Genomic DNA, 15,438 nt, shown 5'->3' with positions numbered 1-15,438 from the left:
ATGTCCTGCACATTCCCCAGAGTCACGCTTCTTCTTAGCAGGATGCGATTAATGGCCCTGCAAACTTGCATCAACACAATTCCAACGGTCGACTTTCCCACTCCAAACTGGTTCCCAACTGATTGATAGCTGTCTGGAGTTGCCAGCTTCCAGACTGCAATAGCCACCTGCTTCTCCACAGGCAGGGCAGCTCTCAATCTCGTGTCCTTGCACTGCAGGGTGGGGGTGAGCTCCTCACACAGTCCGATGAAAGTGGCTTTTCTCATCCGAAAGTTCTGCAGCCACTGCTCGTCATCCCAGACTTCCATGGCGATGTGATCCCACCACTCAGTGCTTGTTTCCCGAGCCCAAACGTGGCTTTCCATGGTGCTGAGCATGTCTGTGACTGCCACAAGCAATTTTGTGTCGTACGCATTATGTGACTCACTATCATCGTCGGACTCCTCTTTGTCATTTTGGATCTTAAGGAATAGCTCAACTGCCAAACATGATGTGCTGGCGAGACTCGTCAGCATATTCCTCAGCAGTTCGGGCTCCATTTCCCGCAGACCAAAATGGAACACAGAATCGCGCTGCACAGAAACCGTTGAAAGATGCAAGATGGTGCCAAACGAGGGAAAAGCAGGTATTGCTGGGATGTGAAGTGATGTATCACGAGGCATTGGGACAGGAAGCAGAATGACCCGCACCCTCCGCCCCCTTCCCACAACCCATGGCTCCAGAATAGGAAGAGGTGCTCTGTGGGATAGCTGCCCATAATGCACCACTCCCAACACCGCTGCAAATGTGGCCACACTGCAGCACTGGTAGCTGTCAGTGTGGCCACACTGCAGCGCTTTCCCTACATAGCTGTACGAACACAGCTTTAACTCCCAGCACTGCACACCTGCAAGTGTAGCCAAACCCTTCATTACGCACTTGCTAGCACACAGGTATACAGGAAGACTTCCAAGTAAAACACACCCATCTGCAGACAACTGTCCTGGTTAATGGGAGCCATCAAGATTCCAAACCACCATTAATGGCCCACACTTTGCATAATTACAATAGGCCCTCAGAGTTCTACTTTATATTTCTAGTTTCAGATACAAGAGGGATACATTTATGCAAATAGGGTGACCACACTCAGTAGATTATGAGCTTTGTAATGATACCTTTTGCATGAAGCGTATTCCAGTTACATTATTTTCATACTCGTTAGCATATTTTCATAAAATCATAGAGAGTGCAATGTCACAGTAAGATTCCAAAAAGCCTGTCTGTTTTTAAAAAGTTAATGTATTTTAACCAAACTGCCTTTCTGACATCCTGAGAACTGTGCTGCAGACTTCCTGGTGTTTGCCACAGTAAGTGACATCAGCACCATACACTAATGAACTGATACATGTTTAGAGTGAGATGGTTCTTGCAAAATGTTTATGGTATTTGTTTGACCAGTAAAGTAAACAGGAGATCAGTTCTCTTCTGGCAACAATCATTGACTTTAATGAAGTTACACTGCAGAGAACTTGGCCCTGTATGATGTTCTTCAAGTGATTGCTCATATGCATTCCAGTTAGGTGTGCGCGCGCCGCGTGCACGTTCATCGGAAGACTTTTTTACCTGTCAAAGTTAGAATCAGGACTCACAATTTGTCAGACCACTCTGTTTTATTAGCGCAGCGCTCCGCCAATAACACCCAGATAATGTGAGCACCATGCAAGACACAAACTATCTTATTTATACAGATAAAAGGGCGAGCACTTAACAAGATAACAAAAGAAGCAGAATCTGATACGTTTACCTGGGCTAGGTATGCATATCTTATTTCCTTACTAACTATTACCGATCTTCTGTTAATGTTTCGCCATTAGCACCTTTGTTTATGCCTAATGTTTCTTTTCCTGGCACCTGTATTTCAACATTTCTTATTTCTGCTTAAAGGTACATACAACATTTCTTTAATCCATTCTTATTTTTACAATTTAATTCATTCTACTTTCACAATCCCTCCTTTTGGTCAAGCTCACGCCATGACCAAAATTTTACTGGTTCCACAAATCAATCGTTCTTTATTTCTTCATCAGTGATATTTAAAATCATCATATTAGCACTCTGGTTTGAGGCAGCTATCTGTGTGGCATGTCTTACACCATTTTGGATGCAACAGGAGATTAACTGAAAGCATACAAAAATCACTAAGATTCCAAACAGGATAGTTAGGGCTCCCTGAAACAACTAGTTTCCTATGCCAGAGAAATTGAACAGGTTACTTAGCCACTTCCCTAAAGAACTCGACTCTTCATGGGGAAGATATGCGATTTGTTCTAAGCGGCTGTAGCGATCTATTACCTCATTGATATTGTATAAACACACAAGATTGTTTTCCAGTGAGAGCACAGGTCCCTCCTTTGGCCGCCAGCACTATGTCCAATGCCTGACGGTTTTGGAGGGGCACCTGTCCGATCGCCCCTGTTTCTTTGGCCAGGGCTCTTAAACTTTCTCTGGTTTTATTTGCCATTATTTTAACTACTGATTGTAACCTTAGGAGCCTTTTTGCCTGGTGTATTGCTCCCCCAAGTGGGATAAAGGAACTGCCAATAGCCTCTTCCCAGGTGTCATTACTGTTCCATATTGTGTTAAACGGACAAGGTCTTTCAGTGAAGTCTGGGGAATTGAGTGGGATAGCCAGGACAGGAACACCAGTTTGAGAGTGGGCTGGGATGTGGCTGCAGACCTAGCATTTAGAAATAATAAGGGTCTGAGCTATTTACACTTGCTGCTGGATAAAAGAATTGTCATTGTGGACTCCCCAGACCTTAAGACACCAGCAGCCGAAGAACAGGCACCACCAGAGGCGCATGTTGGAGGCAGGGCCCTTCTGCTTCTGACAACCTCAACTGAGGGAACTGCAGTCACAGTTTTATGTCCACCAGGCAGCAGGCGCTATGCTCACTACTGCTTCTTCTTGGGGCTTGCTTCTGGCAACCCTTACGAGAGTGTAGATTGTAAGGTATTGCAGGCTGTTCCTCTACGTCTTCTTCTGGAGTCAAAAAATTGACTCTGCGTGGTCCTGAGGTGGTGGTTGGTTCACTGGGGGTGGTGCATTCTTACACTGCGAAGCATGTATCCAGTCTGAGTTGCCAGACAGTTTAACAGCCGTCCCTTGACTCTGGCTATAACAATGGCCTTCACACCTTATCTTTTCCTGATGCATACATTCCTCATTCACACAAATAGATTGAGAATACAAACAGTAGTATTTTATATCAAACAAAAAAGCATTGCAAATTAAACCTTGCTAAGTTTTACAATTGATAACTGAGGGTATGTCTACATCTACAATTTTGTAGCGCTGGTTGTTACAGCTGTATTAGTACAGCTGTATAGGGCCAGCGCTGCAGAGTGGCCACACTTACAGCAACCAGCGCTGCAAGTGGTGTTAGATGTGGCCACACTGCAGCGCTGTTGGGCGGCTTCAAGGGGGGTTCGGGGAACGCGAGAGCAAACTGCGGGAAAGCAGATCTCCTTCCCCGGTTTTGCTCCAGTGTTCCCCGAACCCCCGAGCAAGCAGGTCTCCTTCCCCACGGTTTGCTCTCGCGTTCCCCGAACCCCCGTGCAAGCAGGTCTCCTTCCCAGCGGTTTGCTCTCGCGTTCCCCGAACCCCCGAGCAAGCAGATCTCCTTCCCTGCGGTTTGCTCTCGCGTTCCCCGAACCCCCCTGCAAACGGCGGGGAAGGAGACCTGCTTGCTCGGGGGTGCGGGGAAGGAGACCTGCTTGCACGGGGGTTCGGGGAATGCGAGAGCAAACTGGGGAAGGAGACCTGCTTCCCCGCGGTTTGCTCTCGCGTTCCCCGAACCCCCCTGCAAACCGCTGGGAAGGAGACCCGCTTGGGGGGGGGGGATTTGGAGAACACCGGAGCAAACCGCGGGGAAGGATACCTGCTTGATTACCAGAGAGGCTTCCTCAGGTATGCTGGGATACCTGCTTATTCCACGGAGGTCAAGAAAAGCGCTGGTAAGTGTCTACACTTGATTACCAGCGCTGGATCACCAGCGCTGGATCCTCTACACCTGAGACAAAACGGGAGTACGGCCAGCGCTGCAAACAGGGAGTTGCAGCGCTGGTGATGCCCTGCAGATGTGTACACCTCCTAAGTTGCAGCGCTGTAACCCCCTCACCAGCGCTGCAACTTTGTGATGTAGACAAGCCCTAAGACAATTTACATTGAGACCCAGGCCTTCAATGTTTCTCTAATTTACTTAACATAGACACAATAGAGAATCCTGTCTCTTACTACCTAAATCTTAAAACAAAGAGTTAGAGGGGGCCCAATTTGTAATGCATATGGGAAAACAGAATCTTATAGTCTCAGGGGGTCATTTCTTTCTGCTATTTAAAAAAAGTGGCTAGCAGGATGAAATCAAATTATACTTTAATTCGTATGGGACATTATAAAATCCTGCTCCTACATATCCCCTTTTTGACACTAAGATTATTAATCGCCAGTGTCACTTCTTATTTAGTCCATGTAATAGAAAATACTGGGAGGTGATTTGGGCCTGTGGCTTTAGCTTTGCACACATTTGTTTTATCCACCAGCACATTTTAAACATTTCAATTACACACATACAATTTAAAACCAAAAACACAATTAGGGGTAGTAACATTAGTATGCCAGTAGTTGTGGGAAACCATCCAGAAAATATGTTATACCAATGGTAAGCTGTTATGTTTTTCTGTAGTGGCAATTCTTAACACGTCCCCATTTGTGTGTATAATATGAATGGTCCAGTTTTCCACATCTTTTTTTTTTTTTTTTTTTAGGAACTATGTTACCTTTTTACCTTTTAACAGATGATTGGTAACTGTTTGCCATTCAATGCCAAGATTGATAGAGAACTCAGCTAAATCAGTGCTTACAGTAAGCTGAGACTTTCTTTTGTTGTTGTTGTGGCAAATAGTAAATGTGAGTATTGGTAAACACAGTACTTATATTATATTTACATTTGTCTTCTGGTGGGTTGCTAACACTTTTTTAAACACTTTTCCCCAAGAATTAACACATACACATAGCCCATTATACAGTACTTTGGATTATCTGAAAGACAAAAATAACATTTTTCTACCCCTTTTGGGGTGGCATTGATTATTACTTAAAAGATTCCTTTCTTTTACAAATACCCTTGCTGATTGCAGGCAAAACAGAGGAATTACCCCCATATTTTCTTGTGTTTTTTTTTTCTATAGGCAGGCCAGGTTTTAATGGCTTCTACTTTTTAAGGGTTATGCGGAAATTATTCCACTGTTTAGTTATTAAATTCATGAGGTGGTGTACCTCAAGTTTTTCCTCTTATATAGCAGACCAAGTTTGTAATGTTTTTCCTGCTATGTTAAGCTTTAAGTTTATTCACAGGTAATAGCTGAGAAGCATCATTACCATATTACTTTAAAGGATTTTTCCAAAAATCATACACACTACAAGTTGTTACAGGGGTACTTACTAACATTAAAGTTATTTTAATGTTTAATATTAACAGTAACAGTAGCATCAAATCTATTAAAGATATCTTGTTATACCATGCCTTTTATGTAGGCAATTTGTTTGTTTGCTGACCAGGTATGTTCTTTATTTGCAGCTTCTTTTGTGCTGGCAGTTCTCACCTTTCTTTATCAGTTAGGTAATTTGCATCAACACAGGCTTGGCTTTTGGATTCAAAGCCATCAGCAGAGCTCAGAGACTCTCCAGCCTATTGCGGCTCTTTTTGGAGCCCTAATAGGATTTTAATTCAGCAGCACATTTCATTTGCATTTTTTTACCCCTTTCTACAATATAGGCACATGTCCGAGGGAAAATGCCCATTCCTTCTGTACTGTAACTTTTTAAAAACATTAGCCATATCAATTTTTACATAAGGTGTAACTGTTTCTTTTGTTCTTACAGAGTTTTCATGTATCCTTATCAAAGTGACAGTCTGATTACACAGAGCCATTTTAAGGCTCAGTGTTTTTAACGTTGCTTCTTTTTGTTTTGTGCACCTCACCTCTGCTGTTGCTTCAGAGGGTCACTGTTAATTTCTTATTCTTTCATTACAGCTCTTATCTGCTATTGTTACAAAACAAACAAACAAACAAAAAGACTTCAGAATCTCTCCCTGTTCTCCTGATTTTGACTGCCCTATTGCAGCCATGACTTGGTCTTTATTTAAAAACATTTTAATTTTTGTAAACAATCAAGTTACCCCTTAAGGGTTAAATGCTAAATCCCAAAGCCAAACAACACTAATTACCTGTTTCTTGCAAAAAGGTCTGTCAGTTTTGCAACTTTGAATTAAAGAGTCAAATGAATTTGTAATGGCATTAAAAACAAAAACAAAATCAATTTATCTTACCCCTATAAAACAGGAGTTTTACAAACCAGATATGCTGGTTTAGATTCTTAGAACTTTACATATTTTCACAGACAAATAGATACATACACTTTCTTTTCCTTAACATTCCTTTACACTGCTTTGTTTTTACATAGCTCTATATATATATTTGGATCATTTACAGGCATTCTTCTGGAAAAGGGCCCATTTTCCCTTCAGAATGGCTGCAAAGAAACCAAGAATTCTCTCTTTAACATGGTCCTTTTTAACATTTTCCACAAAGTTTAACTGCTTAATTCTCTCCAGCCTCTGTAGAGTTAACTTTTCACTCTCTTCCCTTAAATCACTTGTTTATGTCCCAAAATGACATCTTTATCACCTCAGATTTCACCATTTTAAGTATTGTTCCAGGGGTTCATGCCTGCACTTACTGTTTTTCTTACTCCTGACACTATTCCCTTAGGGCTTTCAACCTGTTTCTTTATCTGTTGCTTGCCTGCTTGTCTGGGCCCGATCCTGCTTTTTCCAATGAACCGTTTGTGAGTGATATTGTGGTCATTTCACAATTTAAAAAGAAATGTTCAAGGAAAGGGACCAGGAAGGGTGGCGGCTAGTTGAGGAGCCCACCCTCCTTGCTGAATTGGTAGTGGAACACTAAAGAATCAGTTTTTGAGGCAGACAACAAAGGGGAACAGAACAAGGGGCTTTTTGGTCATTTTTACAATGAGATGGGAGTATGAAGGGGGTTGGATCGATCCGGGGTTTGGAGAACGGGGTAAAGGGGAACGCTCGGTCTAGTGGTGGGAGAGGAGGCTTTTAATAAAGCTTTTAACTTATTATTTGAATAATTGAGAGAGGCCAGTTTTGATTTTGTCCACCTATGATTTGCCTCTTGCCACTACTGCATGAAACAATTAACCTCTCCTTTAGCCAATTTAGTTTTAGGTTGGCCGAGTTTGTCCTTTAAGACGTCCACTCAGTCTTTGTTCCAAGATTTTAACAGTGGCCACTGAGTTTTGGGATCCCCCTGAGTTAGCCTAGACCATTTTTCCAGAAATTTACCGGAGTCTGGACCCTTTTTACAGGAGTCCGGACTCATCCTAAATACATAAAATGAGCCGGCTTTCATTTAGGGAACGGTCCCGACTTAGACGTCTGGTTACCAGTACAGGAGGACTTTCACACACCAATCACACAAGAAGGAAATTCAGGTTCGTCAGAGCGATGCCTGCTGCAACACACAAAAGGAGCCCACAGGCTACTGCCTCAATTGCCCTTGCTTTCACACCAGGGGTTTTACCCAAAGTGCAGTGCGGCTGCAATTGTGCAGATTCCACTCACTCAGACCGCGGGGACAGGAACCCCTTGGTCGGCCGATCCCCAGACAGAGACGGCACCCAGACTCAAACACTCCACAAGAGGACAGACAGACACAGAGACAGGACAGTCCTCAGTCTGGACAAAACACAGAAATAATTACCTGACCAGATTCCTGATGTCAGATCCCGGGATCCCTATCAGAACAGAGTGGGAACCAACAGGTTCGATGGCGTAGACTTCACTGTGGTTGTGCACCTTTCCGCCCTAGTGGAGGACCGCTCGGGCCAAAAGCCCAGGTGCTGGCTGCCACGGTCATCCTACAAAAACGGTCAGGAATCACACAGCCCCAGTGAAGACGGTTGCCATCTCGGTGGAACCTCCAAATTGTCAAAGTTAGAATCAGGACTCACAATTTGTCAGACCACTCTGTTTTATTAACACAGCGCTCCGCCAATAACACCCAGATAATGTGATCACCATGCAAGACACAAACTATCTTATTTATACAGATAAAAGGGCAAGCACTTAACAAGATAACAAAAGAAGCAGAATCTGATAAGTTTATCTGGACTAGGCATGCATATCTTATTTCTTTATTAACTATTACCGATCTTCTGTTAATGTTTTGCCATTAGCACCCTTGTTTATACCTAATGTTTCTTTTCCTGGCACCTGTATTTCAACATTTCTTATTTCTGCTTAAAGGTACATACAACATTTCTTTAATCCATTCTTATTTTTACAATTTAATTCATTCTACTTTCACATACCCTAGCAACACTCGGCGGGTCGGCTGGGTGCCCCCTGGAGTGGCGCCGCTATGGCACCGTATATATACCCCAGCCGACCCGGCCACCCTTCAGTTCCCTCTTACCGCCCGTGTCGGTCGTTGGAACAGTGGAGTGCGGCTTAGCTGACCTCCACCTTCCCTAGCTACTCGTAGTTCTCATCGTTATTGTGTATATAGTTATTGTTCTTATATATATATATAGATAAACTCAGTTATAAGTTCTTACTTAATAGTATAGTTAGTTTAGTATTACTTAGTGGGGTTTGGGGAGTAGCCCCTTCCCCACACCCGGCACCGGAGCTCATGCTCGGCTAACCGGGTTTCAAACCGTGCTTGGCCTGTCACAGACCGATGCCAACAGGAGACCCACATGACTCCTGTTTAAAGTACCTTGGGGAATCGCACTTAACAGCTAAGTGCCCTATTTGCAAAGCTTTCAAGCCGCACACTAAAAAGGAGCGGGACATCAGACTAAAACAGCTCCTCATGGAGGCGGCCTTGACACCGCCACCTTCGGCATCGAGCGCTGGTCAGTCGGTGAACAGAGGCACCCCACGGCACCGGATCGCACCGGTACGCCTAAGGACTCTCGGCACCGGCCGAAACCGGCACCGAAGTCGACTCCGCATAGCTCCCTCTCCCTGAGGTCGAAGAAGGCCAAGACTCCTGCTGCCTTGGCGCCAACTACATCAGAGAGCGCGCCCAGTTCGGACCGCCCGGCGCCGATACCCGCCGTAGCACCGACTAAATCGGCACTGTTGATTCCAGTCACGCAAGGGTCGTCGAGTCCGGTTCCTCATAACTCCCCGGCGCGTGCCACGGTAGAGCTCACCATGTCATCCACGCCTGAGGCGTATTCGGCGGCGAGAGACTTAATCGTCTTGATGGACACAGCACTGCCTCTACCCCCGGCACTGCCAGTGTGGGTAATCCAATCTTGGGGCAAGCCGACCCTGCTTAGACTACTGTCTGTCGGCACAGCGGACCTGCACCACTCAAGATCGCGGTCCCGTAGACGCTCCAGGTTGAGACAACGCTCCCGCTCTCGACGCCGCTTGCAGTCCCGGCATCATTCCCCTACACTGCACCGGTCGGACTCGCGGCACAGGTCAGACTCCCACTCTCCGCCTCACTATTTGCGGCACCGGTCCAGCTCTCGGCGTTGATCCAGGCACCGTACCTCTCGGAGCTGTTCACACCGCAGAGACTCGAGATCTCGGTCGACCTCCTGGCACTGGTCTGTTCGCAGGTCCCAATCTCGATCCCGGTACCACTATGCATACCAGCACCGGTCCCCATTAAAGAAGGGAGCAAGGTCCATCGGAACCTCAGCCCAAGGTTTCTCTGCTCCTCCATGGCCGTCCAGGCAGTCGTCTGTGTCCTCCCACACGGACAGTTACTACGACCAGGAGCGAGATACGGAAGTGCCTACCGGGGTCTTCCAGGAGGTCCGGTCTCAGGACCCGGGACCTCACCAGTGGTCCTTTTGGGCACCCTGGCCGTACCATCAGGCCCAGGGTGCCCCATTGCTCCAAACCCGCTCTGCTTCCCCAGAGCATCGAGCCCCAGAGGCCACCATTAGCTGTCCCCCTCCAGCTGGGACAGAGGAGCTGATATCCCATCCACCAGGTTCCCCGGTACCGCTGGAGCAGGAACCGACCCAGGAGCAGGAGGCCATCCAGGACTCCCTCATTCCCGGTCTATTGTCCTCTTCCTCCCCAGACAAGGCAGTGGCAGGGACCTCATCATCAGGGCCCCCGCCAATAGACCTCAGAGCCCATCAGGACCTACTTAGGAGAGTGGCACTCAACATCAATCTTCCCGTAGAGGAAGTCCCAGAGGTTGAGGACCCAGTGGTCAGCATCCTGTCGGGAGATACCCCCACTAGGGTGGCTTTGCCTTTCATCAAAACCATCCAGGCCACTGCTGACACCTTATGGCAGTCCCCAGCCTCCATTCCCCCTACGGCAAAGGGAGTTGAGAGAAAATACATGGTGCCCTCTAGGGGGTACGAGTATCTATATGTTCACCCTCCTCCCTCCTCGTTAGTTGTCCAATCGGTCAATGAGAGGGAACGCCACGGCCAACAGGCACCAGCCCCCAAATCAAAGGAGGCTAGGCGGATGGACCTACTGGGCTGCAAGGTGTATTCGGCAGGTGCCCTGCAGCTCAGGGTAGCCAACCAGCAGGCCCTCCTGAGCCGTTACAGCTACAACACCTGGGCGGAGGTGGGTAGATTCACAGATCTTCTACTGCCGGACTCTCGCCAGGAATTTGCTGCATTCCTTGAAGAAGGTGGCTAGAACCTCCCTCCAGGCTTCTCTCGATGCGGACGACTCGGCAGACAGAAGTCTGGCCTCAGGTATCACCATGAGATGTATTTCATGGCTACAGGTCTCCAACCTGCCACCTGAGCTCCAATATACCATCCAGGACTTACCCTTTGATGGCAAGGGTCTGTTCTCTGAAAAGACTGACCCTAGGTTGCAGAGTTTAAAGGACAACAGGGTCATCATGCACTCTTTGGGCATGCATACACCTGTGACCCAATGCAGACCCTTCCAGCCCCAACCTCACCGGCCTTACTCTGTGCCCCAGCACAGGCAAGACTTCAGCAGAAGGTGTGGGAGCGGTGGCCATAGGTGCCAGTCCGGACCCCAAGGGGGTCAGAACAACAGCCCCACAAAAGCACCTCCGGGTCCCAAGTCTACCTTTTGAAGGTACGCACGAGGACGGCGTACCAGTTTCAGGACAGGATCTTTCTCCTCCCTTCTCCAACTGCCTCTCCTACCTCCTCCCAGCGTGGTCCCAATTGACCTCAGACATCTGGGTCCTACGGACGGTGAAACAAGGATACCGCCTCCAATTTGTTTCATCCCCGCCTTCCCACCCCCCAACCCAGTCCCTCTTCAGGGACCCCTCTCACGAGCAAGTCCTCTTACAAGAGGTGCAGTCTCTCCTCGCCGCAGGAGCAATAGAGGAGGTACCACCAGACGAGAGGGGAAAAAGGTTTTACTCCCGTTACTTTCTGATACCCAAGTCCAAGGGAGGCCTCAGGCCCATCCTAGACCTGCGAGGCCTCAACAAATTTATGGTCAAGTTGAAGTTCCGCATGGTCTCCCTGGGGATTATTGTCCTGTCCTTGGATCCTGGAGACTGGTATACCGCCCTCGATATGAAGGATGCATACTTCCATATAGCCATCTTCCCTCCACACAGGAGATATCTTCGCTTTGTAGCCAGTCACCGGCACTTTTAATTAATGGTCCTCCCCTTTGGCCTCTCTACGGCCCCGAGGGTGTTTACGAAGCGCATGGCCGTCGTCGCTGCTCATCTCCGCTGGCAGCAGATCCATGTATTCCCGTATCTGGACGACTGGCTCGTCAAGGGAACCTCCCAGACTCAGGTCAGTCAGCACATGAACATAATCACGGACCTATTCTCTCGGTTGGGGCTGCTCCTCAATGCCGAAAAGTCCACACTGGTTCCCACACAAAGGCTGGACTTCATAGGGGCAACCCTGGACTCCACTCGAGCCAGAGCCTACCTACCTCAGCCACGCTTCCAGACACTGACGGCAATCATTCGAGGTCTGCAGAACTCCCCGGTCACCTCAGCTCGCACGTGCCTCCGCCTACTAGGCCACATGGCCGCCTGCACTTATGTGACCAAATATGCCAGGATCCGCCTCCGGCCCCTTCAAATGTGGCTCAACTTGGTCTACTGTCCGGGCAGGGACCCAATAGACACTCTGGTGACCGTTCCTCTGAGCACCTTACGCTCCCTCAACTGGTGGCTGACTCCCTCCCTGGTGTGTGCAGGGCTACCGTTTCATCCACCACAGCCCTCGCTGTCCCTAATGACAGATGTGTCATCTCTCGGTTGGGGGGCTCACCTTGGTCACATTCGCACCCAGGGCCTTTGGACATCACAGAAGCTGTCGCTCCACATAAACGTCCGGGAGCTGAGAGCAGTCCGCCTCGCATGCCAGACGTTTCAACAACGCCTTCATGGCCGTTGTGTTTCAGTGTTTACGGACAACACAACGGCCATGTATTATATTAACAAACAGGGAGGGACTTGCTCTTCTCCCCTGTGTCAAGAGGCCATTCGACTCTGGGACTTCTGTATAGCCCATTTGATAGACCTGGTAGCATCCTTTCTCTCAGGGGTTCGGAACACTCTAGCGGATCAGCTGAGCAGATCCTTCCTTTGTCACGAATGATCGATAAGACCAGACGTTATTCATTCGGTCTTCCGGAGGTGGGGCTTTCCCCTCATAGACCTGTTTGCCTCTCGCACCAACAGGAAATGCCAAGCGTTCTGCTCCTTCCAAGGTCTTTCGCCAGGATCGATCACGGACGCATTCCTCCTGCATGGGAGCACCATCTGCTCTACGCCTTTCCACCGTTACCTTTGGTTCACAAGGTCCTAATAAAACTCCGCAGGGACAGGGCGCATCTGATCCTGATCGCGCCAGCGTGGCCCAGAAAACACTGGTACGCCACACTGCTCAACCTGTCCCTGGACAGCACGATTACCCTACCTCTCCTTCCAGACCTCATAACGCAGGACCACGGCAGTCTTCGCCACCCAGACCTGCAAGCCCTTCACCTCACGGCATGGCTACTGCATGGCTAAACATATCGGAGTTCCGCTGTTCCTCTCCGGTACAGCATGTTCTCCTAAGCTGCAGAAAGCCTTCCACTCGATCTACGTACCTGGCCAAGTGGAAACGTTTCTCCTGCTGGTGTGCAACGCGGAATGTTGCTCCTTCTGAGGTCTCAATCCCCGCTGTTTTAGACTACGTCTGGTCTCTTAAGCAACAGGGCCTGGCAATATCTTCTCTGAGGGTGCACTTGGCGGCTATCTCTACATTCCATTCCGGAGAAAGTGGCCACTCCGTGTTTTTCCACCCCATAGTTTCTAGATTTCTTAACGGCCTGGAGCGCCTCTACCCCCCAGTATGTCGCCCTGCCCCCACCTGGGACTTCAGCTTAGTCCTAAGCAGACTTATGCATCCGCCCTTTGAGCCATTGGCGACTTGCTCGTTCCTACACCTGTCGTGGAAGACAGTCTTCCTGGTGGCCATTACATTGGCCAGAAGGGTCTCTGAACTCCGGGCGCTTACGGTGGACCCACCGTATACTGTCTTCCACAAGGACAAGGTACAGTTGCGACCTCATCCGGCGTTCCTCCCTAAAGTAGTGTCGGCTTTCCATACCAACCAGGACATCTTCCTCCCGGTCTTCTTTCCAAAGCCCCACTCTTCTCGACGGGAGCAACAGTTACACTTCTTAGATGTCCGTAGGGCGCTCACTTTTTATATTGAGCGGACAAAGCCCTTCCGGAAATCTCCCCAGCTGTTCGGGGCAGTAGCTGAATGGATGAAAGATCTACCCATCTCCTCCCAGAGGATCTCCTCCTGGGTAACGGCGTGCATACGCACGTGCTATGATCTGGCTCATGTCCCCTCGGGCCATCTCACGGCGCATTCTACCAGAGCTCAGGCTTCATCAGCCGCCTTCCTGGCCCACGTGCCTATCCAGGAGATACGTTGCACAGCGACCTGGTCATCGGTCCACACCTTTGCTTTGCACTATGCTCTGGTCCAACAGTCTAGAGATGATGCAGCCTTTGGCTCAGCAATTCTGCATGCTGCTACATCTCACCCCGACCCCTCCGCCTAGGTAAGGCTTGGGAATCACCTAACTGGAATGCATATGAGCAATCACTCGAAGAAGAAAAGACAGTTACTCACCTTTGTAACTGTTGTTCTTCGAGATGTGTTGCTCATATCCATTCCAAACCCACCCTCCTTCCCCACTGTCGGAGTAGCCAGCAAGAAGGAACTGAAGGGTGGCCGGGTTGGCTGGGGTATATATATGGTGCCATAGCGGCACCACTCCAGGGGACGCCCAGCTGCCCCGCCGAGTTTTGCTAGGGTAAAAAAGTCTTCCGACGAATGTGCACGCGGCGCACGCACACCTAACTGGAATGGATATGAGCAACACATCTCGAAGAACAACAGTTACAAAGCTGAGTAACCATCTTTTTCACCATGACTATTTTTATCCACGTTCAGTATCTTACAGAAGTTGATATTTAAAAAAAAAAAATCCCCAGACCTTTTGCAGTTGATATTTGAGAGTGTATATATAAAGCTTTATTTTGACTTCTGGCTCTTTCTCTGGGGTTTGGCTTGACTAATCTTAGACAAGCTTCTAAATGTGGTGACAGTATTTTGTAGGAGGCATGCTCTTAGTTTTTTTATAAAGCTAGTCTCCCTAATGAAAAAGATGAAAATAAAGGAATTTATTGCAAAAGTAATATATTTTGAAAGCCAGGTACTGTACCAGACTAATGCAGCTCTTTTAAATCAATCCTATCAATTTTTAGAGGAGTTGTTTAACCTGTACTATTTAATATTTTCATCTTGCTTGTTTTTGTTGGTTGGTTGACTTTTTTTTTCTGAGGCTGGATTACCTGAAAGCATCTTGGATTTTTATTTTTTTTTTTTTGGCGTGGTATGTGTAACCAGCACTCATTTTAATATACAGTAGAACCTCAGAGTTACAAACACATTGGGAATGGAGGATGTTCATAACTCTGAAATGTTTGTAACTCTGAAGTTTTGAGCAGGGGGTTGGACTAGATAGACTTATAGACTTTAAGTCAGAAGGGACCATTATGATCATCTAGTCTGACCTCCTGCACAATGCAGGCCACAGAATCTCACCCACACACTCCTGTAACAAACCCCTAACCTATGTCTGATTTATTGAAGTCCTCAAATTGTGGTTTGAAGACCTCAAGCTGCAGAGAATCCTGCAGCAAGTAACCCGTGCTCCATGCTGCAGAGGAAGGGGAAAAACCTCCAGGGCCTCTGCCAATCTGCCCTGGAGGAAAATTCCTTCCCGACCCCAAATATGTCAATCAGTTAAACCCTGAGCATGTGGGCAAGACTCACCAGCCAGC

This window comes from Gopherus evgoodei, chromosome 1, assembly GCF_007399415.2.
Source record: "Gopherus evgoodei ecotype Sinaloan lineage chromosome 1, rGopEvg1_v1.p, whole genome shotgun sequence".
NCBI lineage: Eukaryota > Metazoa > Chordata > Testudines > Testudinidae > Gopherus > Gopherus evgoodei.
Note: the sequence above shows the minus strand (reverse complement) of the source record.